The 18410-nt window shown below is 42.7% G+C and overlaps 1 protein-coding gene across 1 annotated transcript in view; it reads left to right on the forward strand.

Annotated features, from left to right (window-relative positions):
* Nucleotides 1-18410, forward strand: part of LOC144824359 (uncharacterized) — a 73260-nt gene that overhangs the window by 44898 nt on the left and 9952 nt on the right. The gene's annotated exons all lie outside the window — the stretch shown is intronic.

Here is an 18410-nt window from a genome sequence, read left to right on the forward strand (position 1 = left end):
CAGTGGGTTGCTGCTGTGTCCCAGGTATCCTTTATTACTTTTGTTACAGTTTATAAGTTAAAATTCTAATATAGCATAGTGAGCTACTAACTGTCAACAAAGAGCTGCATGCAAACTACAAGATATGTATTAGTGCTATATGTCTTTTTGCCCTGTCTTTCATTAAACTAAACTTGCAAAAAGGGATCATTAGGGTAGAAGCAATCAATTTTTATCATTAAAGCAAACCCTTAACAATGATGTTATGTTTTAAATTCTGAATTTGTGCTTTTCCAGACCAAGGACTCAAACTATTTTGCCTATCAGTATAGATAACATATGGCTCCTACACCTGTCTTAGGTAATATTTTCTATACACTGATTTACACATATGATTGTCTCTGTGCCAATGTGTGCGTGATTTAAAGTGCTCTGACACCCTACATTGGTATGAGTGGCGCTATAAAACGAAAACAGTCTGAAAGAGAGTGGTTATAGAGACTTGAGGAGCACTGTTAAATGGTGGTAGATGTGGTCAGTGGGGCGTGCCAACAAACATTGTCGCACTGGGCGCCATCAGTGCTAAAGCCGGCCCTGGCGGAGAGACCATAGCAGTCATTTCAAGGAATTAATGGGACTAAAAGGTATGACAATGATAACTGAATCCCAGAAGAAAGAGGCTGATATTACGAAGAAGAAAGGAGTAGCATTTGAAGATTTATACACAAGACAGAGAAATGGATTAACTACAGAAAGAAAGATGCTGTGGCGTAATGAACTATGCACCTGACTAAGGATAGGCGAACTTGGACACTGATCAACAAATATGAGGGACGTTGTCATTGCAGGTGCCTAAAACTGAATGCCTTTTGGAACAAATGTTCCTTTTGGTTGAAAGAAGAGGTAGGCCATAGGCTATGATACGTCTCAAGATATAAGGCCTATTCAAAGTCTGAGTGTAACAGAGCTGCACCAGCTGACAGATTGTATAATAGGCGGGAGAGGTAAGATCCATGCTCAGGCTATTTGAAAAGGAGTCAGGGGATAAAAAAAACTCACCTCTGGCGTAAAGCTACACATGTTATTCCGAAAACTGACCCCGCTGGTGATGGCACACTTGCCCACTGAGGCGGAGTAAGCAATGTGCATCCTGATCAAGACTGACACAAGAATCTCAACAATTCCATCTCTTCCAATGCCTGCTTCACCGGCTTGCTTTTCTTCTCAGATTATCCTTTCCAAATGTCTTGTCCTTGTCCCAGAGAAGCAGAGGGTGCCAAGCTCCTTACCCATTTCATTGCAGGATAATCTGATTGCGACATATTTTTTTTAAAATAAATATTCTATGTATTCAGTGCTTGCTATTTAGCTGTTCCTTTTTCTTTGTCCCTTTTTTCTTTTTCTCAATTTGAATAATTTTTACCACGTTACGTGTTTTATTACCGTTCTTAGTGAATTTATTTACAAGTACATTTACAAGTATATCATTTTGATGTCTGTCCTCTTTTCATGTATAAAGGGATGTTAACTTGAGTCCTTTAACTCTGCACTTGCCAGAAAAGTGACTCCAGATGGCAGGCGCTCATAGCCAATATTCTCAGTTTATAGGACTCTGACACGCATAATGACACCTCCCTGGAACAACATTTCCTCTGGAAGCCTAATTGCTCAACTTCCACACCATCAGGTGCCGATTCTGCATAACTAGATTGAAGAGCAGCGATGGGGCCCTTAGTCTCCTGCCCTGAATTTTTAAAAAATGATATAAGGGGGCAGGGTAGGGATACCCTGTCTCCTGAGGCCCCATGGTGGGAACCCCAGGGGACAAATAAAAAAGAAAAACACCAAGGTTTGCTGCACGGCTCCCCCCTCCCTGTGCCTGTGTAGGCCGAGGGAACCCCAACACAAGGGTTCCAATTTTGTTTTTTTAAAGGAAGAGTAGCCACTCATCCACTCTCCCTGAGCTTTCTTAGGCCCCCGGGACACCATCCCCTGAGGCTGAATTCTAAAAACAATGGACGTGGGCACCCCCATCTCCCAGGGCTGGCTTACTTACTGTGTCCCTGGGAGTCCACCCCTAGGACACAATAGTTTCCCTGGCCGCACTAGCACAGGCAGGGGAACACGTGTTTGCTCCAGTCTGGCAGTAGCATATTAAAATCTCCAGCCAAGCGGAAGCAAGGCCCTCATTGTGAATTTGGCGATTGGACCACCTTAGGACTGCGTTCGCCCCAGCTATCAGCCCACAGCGCTGGCGGTCCAAAGACCACCATATTACGAAATGACCACAGGACCTGCCGGGATATTTGCAGGGGTCGTGAGTATTTTTCACAGATATATCAATACCTCTGTGTGCATTTTGACTGCAGATGTGCCAGATGCACACATATGAATGATATATATGGGAAAACTATATACCCATTACTGGGGTTCGGCCCATATGTGGGCAATCCTGTCAATGTGGTATATGGTTTGAAACTGACTCACCTAAAGATTGGCCCAAAATGTGTTGTAATCCTTGGGGTTAGGATCCTGCTGTGAAGAGGGGACCTGATGAAAGGGATCACGTCAGATCTGCCTGAAAGAAGAAGAAAAGGGTGAGTACGCACCTCAAATCCTTCACCATCACCACCTTAAAACAGGCGGTCAGACCGCTGCGATCCGCCCATGGAACAGGTAACTCATATTACGGATGGCGGTGCAGCTCCCCTGTATCGACCTATGTTGGCTGCCTTTCCCTGACCATGAACCCAGCGGTCTGCTGGTGGTCTCAGCGGTCCAGTAGTGATCTTCCCAAAGCCGATACGCCCAACTCCTAATACAGCGGTCAGACCGCCAAGGTCACCATGCATGGGCCGCCACCGCTAATACATCGGTCCACTGCACCGGTAATACAGCGGTCCACTGGACCGCCAAACTTGTCCTACGGCCCTTAACCTGCTTCCAGTTGGCCGGAGATTTTAAAATGCTCCCACCTGCTAGGAGCATACTTGTGCTCTGTTTCCTTTGCTGCACTGATACGAGCAGGGAAACAGAACTCATATTGATCCCACCCGGAGGGAATAGCATAAATAGCTGCCCCTTCTGTGTAGGAGCAATTCTGGCTGCCGCACCATGCGGGGACCCGTCTGGGGTCACGAGGGCTCTGGGGTTCCCCTCTACAGCCCCAAGTGTGGTATTTGGTTGGTGCCCTGGGTGGGCATTGAGGCACCCACCTATTATTAATGTAGGCCCTGGGTTATTAGGCTCAGAGAGAATGGGCACCCTCCCCTTTTTGATAATTGACTGTCCTGGGGGATGGGGTCCCCAGTGCCCAATAAGGGGGCCGATTAGGATTGCGGACGGACCTGCGTCCGTCCGCGACCCCGGAGGTGGAGGGAACATCCGCAGGGGCTGCGGCGTTCCCTCCAGTGCAATTAGGATGTGACCGCCACCCTGGCAGTCACATCCTCAATATTTAACATTGCAGCGGGTGCTGCTTGAAGCAGCACCCGCCGCAAGGTTAAATATGCATGCTTAGCATTTGCATGCACAAAGCGGCAGGCACCGCGCAGTGCCTGCCGCTTCGTGCATGCAAATGCAGGGGGGTACCATAGGTACCCCCCATGTGCAACCACCACCCCCCCTTCACCCCTGGGGGCCCGCAACGGGCCCCCAAACAAAAGTCCGTATGCCTTTCCACGGCGGAAATGCGGCCGTGGAAAGGCATAAACATTCAGACATCCTAATATGCCTGGCGGTGTCTGATAGACACCGCCAGACATGTTAGAGCTTTTCCGCCGCGGTCCGAAGGCGACCACGGCGGAAAAGAAGCGGACGGTCTTCCTGACCCCCCAGCCATCCTAATCTGGCGGGGGGGTCTTTGAAGGCTCCGCAGCGGTTTTTCCGCATCCTCCGGGACAGCGGACACTTCCGCCGGCCTGGAGGATACGGAAAAACCGCAATCCTAATCGGCCCCAAGGTTGGGAAAGGGGGTCCATCTCTCCCTCTCCCCTTTATAATATCATGCAGTCCTGGGGAATGGGGTCCTTGGGTCCAAAAGAGGTTCAGGATGACATGCAATGTGGTCCACTCCCCTAATAAAAAAATCCATGGCCCCGGGTGACGAGACCTTTAGGACCTAATAAGGCTAGGACCCCCTTAGATTTTGGCCCTGGGGAATGGAATCCCCAGGGCCCAAGAAGGCTCAGGAGGGAACGCACAACCCCTCTCCTGTTTAATTATATTTTGCCCCCGGGGATGGGGTCCTTGTGGCCTTTTAACTCTTTGGGAGGGTGCCACGCTGCCCCTTTCCCTTTTTATTCGAACTGTCCCTGGGGGTGAGGTACCTGAGACTAATTAAGGCACGGGGAGAGGTGCTGCATGCCCCCACCCCAATATATATATGTTTTGGCCTCAGGGGATGGGGTCACCAGGACCCCCAGTCCCCCGGGGCCTCAAGATCAACCCTACTCTGCGCATGCCAAAGGGTGTGTGTGGCGTGGGGTTGGCAGCCTGCTAGAGGTATGGACACAAGCCCTGTGGCCAACCCCACACTGTGCATGCACAGCATGGGGTTAGCTGTCTGTGGGGGGGGGTTTGCGACAGGCCCAACAGCAAACCCTCTGCCTGGCATGTCCAAAGGGCGTGCACAGGGATGACTTTATGTGTGGCAATAAAATATTAATTTACATTAAACAAAACATTGAAATTCACTGAAAAAGTAAAGGTTAAATTAACTCTATAATTAGAGGTGATTAAAAACATGTTTGTTTTTTTTTAAAACCTTAGAAATTCACTGAAAAAATAAAGGTTAAAGTGACTTTATATTTAGGTAAATATGTCAGTGTCAACATTAATGTTTTGAACTAAAAATAACACAGAAATTCACCCGTTATAGTTAGCAAAGCTAACTATAACATGTGCCCCGCTGTAAGAAATGGGGGTCTCTAGTTGGCAATGGTTTGCACCTTTGTCCAAGTAAGGACCCTTCTTCTTATTCAGGGTAAAGACGATACACTGCTAAAATAACCCCTGCTCACCTCCTTGGTAGCTCGGCATGAGCAGACAGGCTTATCTCAGAGGCAGTGTGTAAAGCATTTGTGCGTGCATAGAGTAACACAGTGAAAAGACTATAAATGCACACCACACCAGGTTAGTAAAATAAGAAATTGTTATCTAAACCAAACAAGACCAAAATGACAACATTCCACAATACAGTAATAAACATGTGACTTTCAAAAGGTAGAAACAGTTCTATCCATAGCAAACTATAGATGCAACACTTCCAACACAAAGTACCTTGGATGCGTTGAAATCCTAAACAAAAATAGCTGTGGGGAAGGTGATGCATCGGTTTCTTACATGCAGGGAAGGTGATGTGTCGGTCCTTTACTTCAGGGGAGGTGATGCATCGGTTCCTTACTGCCACGCAGGGGAGGTGATGCGTCGGTTCCATATTGATGGGGAGGTGATGCGTCGGTTTGTTACTGCGGCCACAGCGTTGATGTCAACTTGGAACCCTGGCGTGATGCATGAGGATTGGGATGTGTTGGTTCTCGGTGCGTTGGTAGCAACTGGGCTGCGTTGATTTCTTCAGCCGCACTCCCACGATGTATTGGTTCTTGCAGCTGCACAGCAGGGCCTGTGTCGGAATCGGTGCAGTGATCTTGGCCTTCGTAGATCGGTGCACTCGATGCTGCGTGCGGCAATTTCTCGGTATGCAGACAGGAGCTACGTTGGTTTCTTCAACGGTGTGTCGAATACAGGTACAGATGCGTTGCCTGGTTGCATTACTCTTCCAGCTCCCAACAGCAGGAACAACCTCCAGAGTCCTAGAACAGCAACATGCTCCTCTAGCAGGTCATAACTCTCAGGAAGGGAGTTCAGAGGAGCGGGGGTGAAGTCTTTGTATCCCTGAGACTTCAAAACAGGAGTCAAGCTCTACTTCAAGCCCTTTGAGATCTTCCTCATGCAGGGGACATGGCAAACAACAAAGTCCTTGTCCTTTCCTTGGCAGAAACAGCCAATGCAGGTCAACCCTACCCATCACACAGCAAAGGGGCAGTACTTCTCTTCAGTTTTTCCAGTTCTTCTCCTTGGCAAAGATTACTCTTGAAATCCAGAAATGATCTTTAAAGACTTTTCTATCCCTGAGACTTCCAACAGGAGGCAAGCTTTACTTCAAGCCATTAGAGAAATCTCTAACAGCAGGATGATGAAAGTACAGTCCAGTCCTTTCCCTGCCCAAGACAGAAGCAACCATTGCAGGCCAACCCCAACAGCACATAGCACAGGGGCAGTAGTCCTCCTCCAGCTTTCCCAGTTCTTCTTCCTGGCAGGTTCCTTAGTTCAGCACTAATCTAAAGTTCTGTGGTCTGGCCCCCACTTTTTATAGCACAAATTCCTTTGTTCTCTGGTGGCAGAGAAGCTCTTTGCACAGACAAAACCAGTTCTGCCCTCTCTAGTGCAGCTGCCCAGCAAAAATTAGAGACAAATTTGTCCAAGGCAGACCAGGCTCATTCAGGTGTGAAAGAAATCTCCTCCCCCTACTCTGAATGCAGCCCAGGTCTGTTCAGCCCAGCCCAGTCAGGAAACACATCAAATTCGCCCCCCCCGTGGCTGTCTGGGAGAATGCACATCCCCACCCCCTGTCACTCCAAAGCCAGGCAGTCAATCCACAAACCAAGAGAGGCACACAGGATGGCTAAGCAAGAAAATACCCACTTTCTAAAAGTGGTATTTTCAAACACACAATATAAAAATCATCCTTACTAAAAGATGCATTTCTATATTCTGAGTTTGGGCATACTAAACTCCATCTTTCTAACTTGTCCCAATGCGAAGGTATATTTATAAGATGTTATAAATAAACTCCTATTCTATCCTATGGGACAGATAGCCTTTCAATTTGTATCTGTATTTCACTATCAGGACTTGCCACACACATTAGGGCATGTCCCATATTTCACAAACACTGCACCCTGCCCACACAGGTACCTTGGGCCTACATTTGGGGTAACTGACAAGTTAAAAAAGGGAAGGTTAGGGCCTTGCATGTGGGTGCACTTGCCAGGTCGACATGGCAGTACCAAACTGTGCGCAGACACTGCAGTGGCAGGACTTAGTTACATTTACAGGCTGCTCATGTGAGTGGCACAATCACTACGGGAGGCCCACTAGCAGCATTTGACTTACAGGCCCTGGGCACACACAGTGCACTGTACTAGGGACCTACCAGTAAATCAAATTTGCCAATCATGGAATCACTAATCTATAAACACAATTTACAGGAAGAGCATATGCACTTTAGCACTGATCAGCAGTGGCAAAATGCCCAGAGTCATAAAACCAACAAAAACAGGTCAGAAACAGAAGACCAAAAAGCAAAAAGTCTGGGGATAACCCTGCTGGACAAGCCAGGTCTAACACCCGCCATGCACTGCTTTTGATCTCACATATTACATCACTCATGAGTTGTTCTATGACATAATTGATGACATAATTCAATAAGTGTGTTAGTTTGTTTTCTAACTTACAAAGTGGCAGGTAACTACCATATTACTTTTCTACCATATTTTGTACAGCATGTGTAGTGCTAATGGCTGTAAGTATTTACAAAGCATATGTGCTTCTAATATATCATAGGTTTGTAGCGATATTGAACATGTTCTAAATCTTTCTATTGAATAGAGGCTCTGCGAACTATAACTGGTGAAATTCTCTGGTTATTTGAGTTTAATACATTAATGTTGTCACTGACATATTCACCAAACTATAAAGTCACTTTAACCTTAGTTTTTTTCAGTAAATATATATTTATATATATATATATAATATATATATATAAATATTCCCTGAAAAACCTTAGTTTCAGTGAATATATATATATATCTATATATATATTCACTGAAAAAACTAAGGTTAAAGTGACGTTATAGTTTGGTGAATATGTCAGTGACAACATTAATGGTTTAAACTCAAATATAAATATAAATATATATATATATATATATATATATATATATATATATATATATATATATATATATATATATATATATATATATATATATATATATATATATATATATATATATATATATATATATATATATATAATATATATATATATATATATCAAAACAAAACCCCTTCAGGCATAGAGTGACGCATTAATTATGCAAAAAAGAAGGAGAGAACTCTGGGTAGGTCTCAGTTTAGGTGGAAAGCAGCCCCTGTTAGAGCACTCTCAACACCAGCAACACTCTAGATCTGCTCACCTCAAATGTCTGTTTTTCTATCAAAGTTTTTAGGCATAGGATTAGACAGTGCTATCCATGCCGAGATAGAAAATGACAAAGTCTTTCGCCATTTAAACAGCAAAGTATTTAAGCATAGGACTAGTACAGTGCAGTCCTTGCCGAGCTGTCAAATAACAAAAGCCATTTATCACTCCAGGCACAATATTACAGCTTTGAATTGGTAAAATACCAACTCAAGCCAACCTGAAATGAATAAAAGCAACCCCTGACACAGTGTTTCGCTCTAATTAGAGCTCTTCAGAGAGGTATAGCTTTGTCCAGACACAAGGGAGCACCCGGTATTAAGTCAAAACAAAACCCATTCAGGCATAGAGTGACGCATTAATTATGCAAAAAAGAAGGAGAGAACTCTGGGTAGGTCTCAGTTTAGGTGGAAAGCAGCCCCTGTTAGAGCACTCTCAACACCAGCAACACTCTAGATCTGCTCACCTCAAATGTCTGTTTTTCTATCAAAGTTTTTAGGCATAGGATTAGACAGTGCTATCCATGCCGAGATAGAAAATGACAAAGTCTTTCGCCATTTAAACAGCAAAGTATTTAAGCATAGGACTAGTACAGTGCAGTCCTTGCCGAGCTGTCAAATAACAAAAGCCATTTATCACTCCAGGCACAATATTACAGCTTTGAATTGGTAAAATACCAACTCAAGCCAACCTGAAATGAATAAAAGCAACCCCTGACACAGTGTTTCGCTCTAATTAGAGCTCTTCAGAGAGGTATAGCTTTGTCCAGACACAAGGGAGCACCCAGTATTAAGTCAAAACAAAACCCTTTCAGGCATAGAGTGACGCATTAATTATGCAAAAAAGAAGGAGAGAACTCTGGGTAGGTCTCAGTTTAGGTGGAAAGCAGCCCCTGTTAGAGCACTCTCAACACCAGCAACACTCTAGATCTGCTCACCTCAAATGTCTGTTTTTCTATCAAAGTTTTTAGGCATAGGATTAGACAGTGCTATCCATGCCGAGATAGAAAATGACAAAGTCTTTCGCCATTTAAACAGCAAAGTATTTAAGCATAGGACTAGTACAGTGCAGTCCTTGCCGAGCTGTCTAATAACAAAAGCCATTTATCACTCCAGGCACAATATTACAGCTTTGAATTGGTAAAATACCAACTCAAGCCAACCTGAAATTAATAAAAGCAACCCCTGACACAGTGTTTCGCTCTAATTAGAGCTCTTCAGAGAGGTATAGCGTTGTCCAGACACAAGGGAGCACCCAGTATTAAGTCAAAACAAAACCCTTTCAGGCATAGAGTGACGCATTAATTATGCAAAAAAGAAGGAGAGAACTCTGGGTAGGTCTCAGTTTAGGTGGAAAGCAGCCCCTGTTAGAGCACTCTCAACACCAGCAACACTCTAGATCTGCTCACCTCAAATGTCTGTTTTTCTATCAAAGTTTTTAGGCATAGGATTAGACAGTGCTATCCATGCCGAGATAGAAAATGACAAAGTCTTTCGCCATTTAAACAGCAAAGTATTTAAGCATAGGACTAGTACAGTGCAGTCCTTGCCGAGCAGTCAAATAACAAAAGCCATTTATCACTCCAGGCACAATATTACAGCTTTGAATTGGTAAAATACCAACTCAAGCCAACCTGAAATGAATAAAAGCAACCCCTGACACAGTGTTTCGCTCTAATTAGAGCTCTTCAGAGAGGTATAGCTTTGTCCAGACACAAGGGAGCACCCAGTATTAAGTCCAAACAAAACCCTTTCAGGCATAGAGTGACGCATTAATTATGCAAAAAAGAAGGAGAGAACTCTGGGTAGGTCTCAGTTTAGGTGGAAAGCAGCCCCTGTTAGAGCACTCTCAACACCAGCAACACTCTAGATCTGCTCACCTCAAATGTCTGTTTTTCTATCAAAGTTTTTAGGCATAGGATTAGACAGTGCTATCCATGCCGAGATAGAAAATGACAAAGTCTTTCGCCATTTAAACAGCAAAGTATTTAAGCATAGGACTAGTACAGTGCAGTCCTTGCCGAGCTGTCAAATAACAAAAGCCATTTATCACTCCAGGCACAATATTACAGCTTTGAATTGGTAAAATACCAACTCAAGCCAACCTGAAATGAATAAAAGCAACCCCTGACACAGTGTTTCGCTCTAATTAGAGCTCTTCAGAGAGGTATAGCTTTGTCCAGACACAAGGGAGCACCCAGTATTAAGTCAAAACAAAACCCTTTCAGGCATAGAGTGACGCATTAATTATGCAAAAAAGAAGGAGAGAACTCTGGGTAGGTCTCAGTTTAGGTGGAAAGCAGCCCCTGTTAGAGCACTCTCAACACCAGCAACACTCTAGATCTGCTCACCTCAAATGTCTGTTTTTCTATCAAAGTTTTTAGGCATAGGATTAGACAGTGCTATCCATGCCGAGATAGAAAATGACAAAGTCTTTCGCCATTTAAACAGCAAAGTATTTAAGCATAGGACTAGTACAGTGCAGTCCTTGCCGAGCTGTCAAATAACAAAAGCCATTTATCACTCCAGGCACAATATTACAGCTTTGAATTGGTAAAATACCAACTCAAGCCAACCTGAAATGAATAAAAGCAACCCCTGACACAGTGTTTCGCTCTAATTAGAGCTCTTCAGAGAGGTATAGCTTTGTCCAGACACAAGGGAGCACCCAGTATTAAGTCAAAACAAAACCCTTTCAGGCATAGAGTGACGCATTAATTATGCAAAAAAGAAGGAGAGAACTCTGGGTAGGTCTCAGTTTAGGTGGAAAGCAGCCCCTGTTAGAGCACTCTCAACACCAGCAACACTCTAGATCTGCTCACCTCAAATGTCTGTTTTTCTATCAAAGTTTTTAGGCATAGGATTAGACAGTGCTATCCATGCCGAGATAGAAAATGACAAAGTCTTTCGCCATTTAAACAGCAAAGTATTTAAGCATAGGTCTAGTACAGTGCAGTCCTTGCCGAGCTGTCAAATAACAAAAGCCATTTATCACTCCAGGCACAATATTACAGCTTTGAATTGGTAAAATACCAACTCAAGCCAACCTGAAATGAATAAAAGCAACCCCTGACACAGTGTTTCGCTCTATTTAGAGCTCTTCAGAGAGGTATAGCTTTGTCCAGACACAAGGGAGCACCCAGTATTAAGTCAAAACAAAACCCTTTCAGGCATAGAGTGACGCATTAATTATGCAAAAAAGAAGGAGAGAACTCTGGGTAGGTCTCAGTTTAGGTGGAAAGCAGCCCCTGTTAGAGCACTCTCAACACCAGCAACACTCTAGATCTGCTCACCTCAAATGTCTGTTTTTCTATCAAAGTTTTTAGGCATAGGATTAGACAGTGCTATCCATGCCGAGATAGAAAATGACAAAGTCTTTCGCCATTTAAACAGCAAAGTATTTAAGCATAGGACTAGTACAGTGCAGTCCTTGCTGAGCAGTCAAATAACAAAAGCCATTTATCACTCCAGGCACAATATTACAGCTTTGAATTGGTAAAATACCAACTCAAGCCAACCTGAAATGAATAAAAGCAACCCCTGACACAGTGTTTCGCTCTAATTAGAGCTCTTCAGAGAGGTATAGCTTTGTCCAGACACAAGGGAGCACCCAGTATTAAGTCCAAACAAAACCCTTTCAGGCATAGAGTGACGCATTAATTATGCAAAAAAGAAGGAGAGAACTCTGGGTAGGTCTCAGTTTAGGTGGAAAGCAGCCCCTGTTAGAGCACTCTCAACACCAGCAACACTCTAGATCTGCTCACCTCAAATGTCTGTTTTTCTATCAAAGTTTTTAGGCATAGGATTAGACAGTGCTATCCATGCCGAGATAGAAAATGACAAAGTCTTTCGCCATTTAAACAGCAAAGTATTTAAGCATAGGACTAGTACAGTGCAGTCCTTGCCGAGCTGTCAAATAACAAAAGCCATTTATCACTCCAGGCACAATATTACAGCTTTGAATTGGTAAAATACCAACTCAAGCCAACCTGAAATGAATAAAAGCAACCCCTGACACAGTGTTTCGCTCTAATTAGAGCTCTTCAGAGAGGTATAGCTTTGTCCAGACACAAGGGAGCACCCAGTATTAAGTCAAAACAAAACCCTTTCAGGCATAGAGTGACGCATTAATTATGCAAAAAAGAAGGAGAGAACTCTGGGTAGGTCTCAGTTTAGGTGGAAAGCAGCCCCTGTTAGAGCACTCTCAACACCAGCAACACTCTAGATCTGCTCACCTCAAATGTCTGTTTTTCTATCAAAGTTTTTAGGCATAGGATTAGACAGTGCTATCCATGCCGAGATAGAAAATGACAAAGTCTTTCGCCATTTAAACAGCAAAGTATTTAAGCATAGGACTAGTACAGTGCAGTCCTTGCCGAGCTGTTAAATAACAAAAGCCATTTATCACTCCAGGCACAATATTACAGCTTTGAATTGGTAAAATACCAACTCAAGCCAACCTGAAATGAATAAAAGCAACCCTGACACAGTGTTTCGCTCTAATTAGAGCTCTTCAGAGAGGTATAGCTTTGTCCAGACACAAGGGAGCACCCAGTATTAAGTCAAAACAAAACCCTTTCAGGCATAGAGTGACGCATTAATTATGCAAAAAAGAAGGAGAGAACTCTGGGTAGGTCTCAGTTTAGGTGGAAAGCAGCCCCTGTTAGAGCACTCTCAACACCAGCAACACTCTAGATCTGCTCACCTCAAATGTCTGTTTTTCTATCAAAGTTTTTAGGCATAGGATTAGACAGTGCTATCCATGCCGAGATAGAAAATGACAAAGTCTTTCGCCATTTAAACAGCAAAGTATTTAAGCATAGGTCTAGTACAGTGCAGTCCTTGCCGAGCTGTCAAATAACAAAAGCCATTTATCACTCCAGGCACAATATTACAGCTTTGAATTGGTAAAATACCAACTCAAGCCAACCTGAAATGAATAAAAGCAACCCCTGACACAGTGTTTCGCTCTAATTAGAGCTCTTCAGAGAGGTATAGCTTTGTCCAGACACAAGGGAGCACCCAGTATTAAGTCAAAACAAAACCCTTTCAGGCATAGAGTGACGCATTAATTATGCAAAAAAGAAGGAGAGAACTCTGGGTAGGTCTCAGTTTAGGTGGAAAGCAGCCCCTGTTAGAGCACTCTCAACACCAGCAACACTCTAGATCTGCTCACCTCAAATGTCTGTTTTTCTATCAAAGTTTTTAGGCATAGGATTAGACAGTGCTATCCATGCCGAGATAGAAAATGACAAAGTCTTTCGCCATTTAAACAGCAAAGTATTTAAGCATAGGACTAGTACAGTGCAGTCCTTGCCGAGCTGTCAAATAACAAAAGCCATTTATCACTCCAGGCACAATATTACAGCTTTGAATTGGTAAAATACCAACTCAAGCCAACCTGAAATGAATAAAAGCAACCCCTGACACAGTGTTTCGCTCTAATTAGAGCTCTTCAGAGAGGTATAGCTTTGTCCAGACACAAGGGAGCACCCAGTATTAAGTCAAAACAAAACCCTTTCAGGCATAGAGTGACGCATTAATTATGCAAAAAAGAAGGAGAGAACTCTGGGTAGGTCTCAGTTTAGGTGGAAAGCAGCCCCTGTTAGAGCACTCTCAACACCAGCAACACTCTAGATCTGCTCACCTCAAATGTCTGTTTTTCTATCAAAGTTTTTAGGCATAGGATTAGACAGTGCTATCCATGCCGAGATAGAAAATGACAAAGTCTTTCGCCATTTAAACAGCAAAGTATTTAAGCATAGGACTAGTACAGTGCAGTCCTTGCCGAGCTGTCAAATAACAAAAGCCATTTATCACTCCAGGCACAATATTACAGCTTTGAATTGGTAAAATACCAACTCAAGCCAACCTGAAATGAATAAAAGCAACCCCTGACACAGTGTTTCGCTCTAATTAGAGCTCTTCAGAGAGGTATAGCTTTGTCCAGACACAAGGGAGCACCCAGTATTAAGTCAAAACAAAACCCTTTCAGGCATAGAGTGACGCATTAATTATGCAAAAAAGAAGGAGAGAACTCTGGGTAGGTCTCAGTTTAGGTGGAAAGCAGCCCCTGTTAGAGCACTCTCAACACCAGCAACACTCTAGATCTGCTCACCTCAAATGTCTGTTTTTCTATCAAAGTTTTTAGGCATAGGATTAGACAGTGCTATCCATGCCGAGATAGAAAATGACAAAGTCTTTCGCCATTTAAACAGCAAAGTATTTAAGCATAGGACTAGTACAGTGCAGTCCTTGCCGAGCTGTCAAATAACAAAAGCCATTTATCACTCCAGGCACAATATTACAGCTTTGAATTGGTAAAATATCAACTCAAGCCAACCTGAAATGAATAAAAGCAACCCCTGACACAGTGTTTCGCTCTAATTAGAGCTCTTCAGAGAGGTATAGCTTTGTCCAGACACAAGGGAGCACCCAGTATTAAGTCAAAACAAAACCCTTTCAGGCATAGAGTGACGCATTAATTATGCAAAAAAGAAGGAGAGAACTCTGGGTAGGTCTCAGTTTATATATATGCAACCACAATTCCGATGCCAGTATGCCTTTCCTCCTCCCTTGGAGATGCGAAAATCAGCAACGGACCAACCGCACGGCAAGTAGTTCAAATTTCAGTGCTTTATTCCATAAACTGTATACACAGAGGGTTCACTCAGAAGAAGTCACTGGGACCTGGGTATTCAAAGTACTGAGAAGAAGGGGTCCCAGCAATAAAGCAACGAATATATATCAAAAGTGACTCAAGAAGAAATTTCACTGAATTCACCAACAATTGTTATTTAATCACAATGTTGTCATAAATAAATTATCAAAAGACATTTGTTGAACATTTCAAAATGTAATATAGTGCCCCTGGAGACGGAAAGGAAGTGGTAAAGTGAGGGATGGTGAGGGTGAAGGATAGTGGCATATAAAAACGGCCAAGTGGCCTCACTGTACTATCTATTGTACGTCAAACATAGACATATACATCATGAATGAAGACAAAGATTTTTTAAGAGATATCATGCTCCACATAAGAAACAAAATTTTTCAAGTCATGGAGTAGAGCTGAACAGTACACAGAGCTGTCGACGTTTCGACCCCTATACAATAACAGGTATTAGTTATCTCCTTGTGGTGGGGTCTTCATCTGGATTTGAATATAAATAAATGCAAATCAAGAGTCCGCCCGTACAACCGAGAGAGAAACAGGAATAAATCCGTCAGTGTTGCAGCGCGCGGTCATTGCTGACCGCGCGCTGCAACACTGACGGATTTATTCCTGTTTCTTTCTCGGTTGTACGGGTCTCCGAATACTTTGATAGCAGTGGTTCATCCCTCACGGACCAGACCGACCTACGGGCGGACTCTTGATTTGCATTTATTTATATTCAAACCCAAGATGTCCAACTTCTCTACTGATTCATGCATTGAAGTTCTATGATTGGGCGTAATACCTCTCCTACCACCCTCTCCTTCGACAAGCGACCAGTTGGTCACTGCCCCACCCTCCCCGTCCTGATGAAGACCCCACCACAAGGAGATAACTAATACCTGTTATTGTGTAGGGGTCGAAACGTCGACAGCTCTGTGTACTGTTCAGCTCTACTCCATGACTTGTAAAATTTTGTTTCTTATGTGGAGCATGATATCTCTTTAAAAAACTTTGTCTTCATTCATGACGTATATGTCTATGTTTGACGTACAATTGATAGTACAGTCAGGCCACTTGGCCGTTTTATATGTCACTATCCTTCACCGTCACCATCCCTCACTTTACCACTTCCTTTCCGTCTCCAGGGGCTTTATATTACATTTTGAAATGTTGAACAAATGTCTTTTGATAATTTATTTATGACAACATTGTGATTAAATAACAATTGTTGGTGAATTCAGTGAAATTTCTTCTTGAGTCACTATTGATATATATTCGTTGCTTTATTATTCCATAAACAGCAGACTATATATATATCCTTCTGCAGTTTTGCTCCTTCCGTTCTGTCAAGTCCATTGGTAGTTGGTGTGCTAAAGCAGGGGAAGCACACAGGACATAGGGATTCTGTGTAGAGCCAGGGTGATCAAGACTGCATTGAAGTTGAAACGCGTTACTGGAATAAAACAACTGCCTGAAGAATTATTCCGAGTGTGCGCGCTGTTTTGGCTCTACACAGAAATATATATTTATATCCATAAATACCCAGTGAATAGTTTCGTTTCACAAGAAAAACACTGGTGCCGTGGCCTCTATACACAAACGTGTTTATTGCAACACAAAGTCCCGACGCATTTTGGGAGTTACGTCACTCCTTTCTCACAGCAAGGTTTAGCGCTTTTTTTCTTTCTTTTAAAGAAACAAGTTACATGTGCCCAATAATGAACATAAAAAATATACTTTGTCTGGTCATTATAATCTGTATCAATAAAGTTTTTAAACTTCAACAATTGCGGACAATGCATTTTAGTGAGGCTCATACGCATTTTTAACAGATGAATGAATCATTATAGCATTATTAAACAAGCATGGATTTCGCTAGAGGGTGCCGATATTCCGCCATGAAGGCCATGATTACACGATACATTACCAGACATGTTTGAAAAACAATTACTTCAGTGAATGGCTGCTTTCTAAACAAACGATTCAACCCAAGTGGGTATTTATGTGTAAAATATTGTTATCATCACAATAAAATGTCCATTCCAACTGGAACTCAGATCTATCGCTTCAGCCATAGTGGGCAAACCGATAACCTCATACTTTGATCGCAATACAGTGGGGCCATCATTGCCTGCCTGCACCAGTATCAATGCAGATTATTTCGATAAATAGCAGTCCTGCTCAAGTGAGCAAAAAATTATTCAGCACCTAAAAGTGTGTCAAATAAATTAATCAGATTTTAATCGATAGATATTAGAGCTCTTCTCCATTCCGCTTCGGTTTCTGTAACAGACCAGGCGGAGACAGTCATATTAAAAATTTGATCTAAAGTGCTCAAAATAACAATTCCAATAAAATCAAAAAACCTTAAAAACATCTGTATAAAGTATGGGAACAGCTATAATCACAATATTTATCTTTAATGAACAGACATTTCTTCATCCAGGTTCAGACCCGATAGACACGAGGTATTGTATTTGATAATCATGTTGGACTCAAGCTTTCTTAATTCCAAAGTCCTGTTGCCCCCTCTTTCCCTGAGTGGTATACAGTCATGGACATAGAATTTGAGAATGTTGGCATTTTCGTTGTGGCTTGTGCTAAAATGACGAGCCGCAAAATATTGCTTGTCATTTCTCTTTATAGCATGAAGATGTTCAAGCACCGTCTTTCTCGCCTTATGGACCGTGCTCCCTATGTAAAATCTGTCACAGGGACATTTCAGGGCATACATAACATACTCAGTGTTGCAGGTCACATGCTTCATGATTTTGTATGGGGGTTTCTCACTACAGATTTTTATGGATTTACAACTGTGGCTGAATTTGCAGGCTTTGCACTGATTATAGGTTAAAAAAAAAAAGCCTTGGACACCACTCTGTATCTTTACTTGGTTTACCAGACTCCTGCTCAATGAATCCTTTAGAGATTTAGCTTTTCTAAATATAAAAGATGATTATTCTCCTACTTATTCTCTCAAATCTTCATCGGTTTTTAACACCTCCCAAAATTTCTTTAAACTTTTCCTCACCTCCCAAGCTTGGTTGTGATAAGTGGTGATAAATCTAATGTGTTCATTTTTGTTTTTGGTTTTGTCTTTTGGAATGAGCAAATCATTTTGCTTTAATTTCTCCACTTTAGATATAGCCTGATTGTTGGTGGCCCTACTGTATCCTCGTGCTAAGAATCTCAGAGTCATGATGTTTTCTTCTTCAGAGTAACTTTCCTCAGTGCTACAATTTCTTTTGGCCCTATGTAACTCACCAAAAGGGATACTGTGGATTACATTCTTGGGATGACAGCTATTTGCATGTAACAGGCTATTGCCTGCTGTGCTCTTCCTGAACAACTTGCTTGTTATTTTGTCATCATGGATCTCTAGTTTCAGATCCAGGAATTCAATCGTGTTAGTGTTGGTTTCACTTGTACATTGTAGATTTAGTGAGTTGTCATTCAAAAAAACCACAAACTCCTGCACCTGGACTTTCGTACCTCTCCAGATGCAGAAGAT

This window comes from Lissotriton helveticus, chromosome 3_1 (assembly GCF_964261635.1).
Source record: "Lissotriton helveticus chromosome 3_1, aLisHel1.1, whole genome shotgun sequence".
Taxonomy (NCBI): Eukaryota; Metazoa; Chordata; class Amphibia; order Caudata; family Salamandridae; genus Lissotriton; species Lissotriton helveticus.